We start from the raw sequence: 4,077 nt of genomic DNA, 5'->3' as shown, positions 1-4,077 counted from the left end.
CATGCTACTGTTGCTGCTTTCGTCACTCGCGCGGACTGCCGTGCGCTGTGATTACCTAAGTGCTAGTAATACAAAAATTTTCAAAAAAACCGTTGAATTTAACGGAATGGAAGTTTTACAAAAATTTTTCCTTTTATAGAAATAAACAAGTTAATAGCAGTGCTCTTGCAAAGTGGGGGAAATCGAGAGCGCAAAATGACACTGAAATCTGTCACTTTCTGCTGGAAAAAATTTTATCGTCGAAAACTTACAAGTAAAAAGGTCTTCTGACCACAAACATGTGTTCGTGAATAAACAAAAGAAAGGAATAAAAGTTTAGTTTAGTTACTTTATTATTAATATCTAATTTTCTAATTTCCGGGCGTCAACTATGGCTGCCGTATACGATTTTTCAATTGTACCATATTTTTCCCAGAAATATACCAAAGTAGATAATAATGCTGAAAGGTTCTGACCGAATTTGTCAGTTGATCGTTAAAATGAAAATGGGATAATTTTAAAGGCACATTTGTAGCTATATCTTCTTAATTTTTGTGAAACCAGGAAGGGTGCTTAGAGGAGATTCTTTTGTTTTTGAACGCGTAATGTGGTATCAAAAATATTTGTTAGAAAAAAACTTATTCATTCCGAGATAATTCATTTATATGTTAAAACATTTTTCCTATACAAAAGTATTCAATAGTAAAAAAATTCCAAATTGGGGACAATGCACAAATCGGATAATAAATTACCAAATGAACCACCTATTGACACTGTGAAAGTTATCAGCTGTTTCGAAGATTACAAGTTTTTGCAAATTTTGCAAACTGCTGTTGTTGTTGCAGCGGCTACTAAGCCCCGTTCGGGGCGGTTCATCCATCAACGTTGTCGTCAATTTCAGCTAGAAGGAGGCCCAGGAAGTGTGCTACTTCCACAGGGGCTTTCCATAGAGACAGGGGAGTTAGCTGAGTGGGGTTCTCAGGGCATGTGAAGAGGTGCCGGGAGTCATGTGGCGACTCTCCACATGCTGCTGCAATAGCCAGAGCGAAGTTGGGCTATTGTAGTGCGGGTCTCCCGAGGCAGACAAAGTTCTGTCCCGTCCACGTCCGGTGGTTGTGTGCCTAGAACGGCATTCACAGGGCGGGGGTTTACATAACTTGACACTGATTCCCTGTGAATGCCGTTCAGGGCCTGTCGGTAGGTTGACGGGTCCAGAGGTTGTTCGATAAACGTCTGGACTTCGTCCGTCAGTTCGTAGAGATGCCTCCTGACGTGCCGTGGCGAGGGCTTTTCCGCGAGCAGCTGTCCGCTGGGATGGCCACGTCTGTGGCTCCCAGCAAGGAACTGCTTGCAGAGCATTATGCTCCTTTACTCGACATGTAGGTGGTGTTGGGGCATCATCAGCAGACATCTTGTCGCAGTTCGTAGTGCCGTGTTTTGGCAGGTCTGTAGCTTCATCCACTGCATCCTGCTAGTCCCCGGCGACCATACGGGCGCTGCATAGTAGAACCGGCCGGCCAATTTCCTTGTCTGTTGCCAACACGTTCCTTTGTCTTTGCCCCAAATGCTTCCGGTCAGCGAATTGAGGACATTGATGCGGCTCTGTACTTTGTTGACAATAGCGGTTGTATGCGCCGAGAAGGAGAGCAGACTGTCGAAGGTAACTCCGAGGATTTTCGGGTTATTCACCGTCGGTATTGTTACGCCATCGACGTGAATACCCAGTGGCAGTCTTACCTCCTTCGTCCAGGTGGTGAAAAGGGTTGCCGGGGATTTCGCAGGGGATAGGGCAAGGCTCCTTGCAGTGAAGAAGCGAGAAAGTTCGGAGAGGTAACCGTTTACTTTCGAGCACTAGTCATCAATTCCATTCCCAGACGCCATGATCGAACAATCGTCAGCATAGGAGACTATATTAACACCCTCTGGTGGCTGAGGAAGCTTTGAGATGTAATAATTAAACAGTACCCCACCCTGGTGTACCCCTGTTTAATTTTACGTGGGTTGCAAGTTTTGTCTCTGAAAATTACTGACGAGTGTCGACCATTCAGGTAATTCGCCGACCACCGTTTGAGTCCCTGTGGGAGTGACTGTGGGAGAATGACTGACAGTCTCAAACGCCTTGGACAGGTCCAACGCTACTAGAATAGTTCTCTCACAGGGGCGGTTTCGGTTTAGGTCACGAGTTATCTGAGTGTTTATGAAGTTAAGTGCTGTTGTTGTGCTATGCACTTTACGGAACCCATGTTGATGCTTCGCTGGGGTCAGGTGGTTCGTAAAGTACGGGAGCAGCAAGGCCTCTAGTGTCTTCGCTACCGGCGAAAGGAGAGTTATCGGGCGATAAGACTCTCCTTTGTTGGCTGGTTTCCCCGGTTTGAGCAGTGGGACCACTCTCCCCATTTTCCAGATGTCTGGAATGACGAGAGTGGCCATAGACAGGTTGAGGACCTCCGTTAGGTATGCTACTCCCGCAGGACCCAAATTTTTCAGCATCAACATACATATTCCGTCGGGTCATATGGCTTTGGAGGCTTTCGCCTTCCCGATGGCTACCCTTACCTCACCGCAGGTGAAAACAAGAGGCGTACTAGGTTTTGGCATTTTGTGCAGCCTTCTGGTCACTCGACGTTTGACTTTATCCACCGGAGGATCCAGAATGAACTGCCGGCTAAAATAGCTCGCGCATCTCTCCGGGTCCGACGAAGCGTGGTCACCAAAGTCTATCTCGACTCTGTCGTCGCGCTTCGTCGGGTTGGACAACGACCTCACGGTTGACCAAAGCTTGCTCACACCAGAGGCGAAGTAGCAGGTCTTCAGATGCTCTTCCCATTTCTTCCGCTTATGTACGTTCACAAGTTGCCGAATCTCCGAATTGAGATCCCTAATACGGGGATTTCCGGGATCGGCCTGACGAAGGTTGTCGCGCTCATCAGCTAGAACAGCCGCTTCGGCAGGAAAATTCGGACGTGGATCCTTAATACATCCTGCTGGGATGAAGCGAGCTGCAGCAGCGGTGACAACCCTGCGGAACTAACGTTCACCTACATGAACGTCGGTTGGTATGGGTAGTGCAGTGAAGGCGCCCTCAGTAACATCCGTGAAGCCTTTTTAGTCAGCTTTGGAAAAGTTGACATAAGTTCGGTGATTCACGGAAGAAAAGTCGGTTGGTTTATCGAGATGACTATGGGCAGATGGTCTGATGCTAGAGTCAGCATAGGTCGCCATGCAAACTGCTCAGAATTTTTGCTGCTGGATGATTTTGTGTGGAGGATACAAAAATACTCCTTCCAAATTTACCTATCAGAAAGTCAGAATGGCGTAAGTTGCACGTTTTTACTGGTTTTGCGTTCAATAACTTTTTCTGATATTTTAGTCTTCCCCTCAATTTTACTCGCTATGATTATTTTATTCTCTGGCTGCTAGTACTTACTGGAAATTTTTATGAATAGACCTATTATGACAGCAACTTTTTTTAATTTAAGTAAGAGTTTCGTTTTTAATAAACACCACGTATTTACTTAAATATGGTAGAAAAATATGACTATATTTTTATGCCTTAAAATTCAAAACTCCAAGTAAATAGAGTGTGGTATTTCGACATAATTGAGCTGCAGTACCGTATCTTGACAAAAATGTATCAAAAATGTCAATGTAATACCAATGTACTTTTGGCTTCCAAAATGTTCCAAAAACGCACAATTGTACCATCAATTTCATCACTGACACATGGTTCAAAAAAAAGCACTATATAGACCACAATATGTCGTTAGCACAGTATGGAAAGAGCGTAACTTGTAGCGTTTTCCTTTATCGAAATAATGTTGCATTTATTCTGCCCTGCGCCAGGGCTGTCAAGTTTTCGTGCTCTTTTATCAACATCTTCACATGCGTATTTCGTGCTCTTTCTTTAAAATGTTGCACTCTGATAATGTTGACACATAAGGTGAAATTTTTTCGAGAAACGAAAACGGCATTACATTTTCGCTGAAATACAAAAAACCGTAACTAACTAAAAACCCAAAATTTACTTTTTTCATTGATTATGATGCATTTAATGGAATTATAAGACCTCTCATCGTTTGTTGCAATAAAACATTTTAG

General features: G+C 44.2%; 1 protein-coding gene across 1 annotated transcript in view; it reads right to left on the bottom strand.

Annotated features, from left to right (window-relative positions):
- The window catches only part of LOC118735208 (ATP-binding cassette sub-family G member 4), a 602,774-nt gene that overhangs the window by 217,108 nt on the left and 381,589 nt on the right, over nt 1-4,077 (bottom strand).

The sequence above is a fragment of the Rhagoletis pomonella genome, unplaced genomic scaffold (genome assembly GCF_013731165.1).
Source record: "Rhagoletis pomonella isolate Grant_MI unplaced genomic scaffold, Rhpom_1.0 Rhpom_scaffold_00003, whole genome shotgun sequence".
NCBI lineage: Eukaryota > Metazoa > Arthropoda > Insecta > Diptera > Tephritidae > Rhagoletis > Rhagoletis pomonella.
The sequence above is the reverse complement of the archived record's forward strand: the minus strand, read 5'-3'. Positions and strand labels throughout refer to the sequence as shown.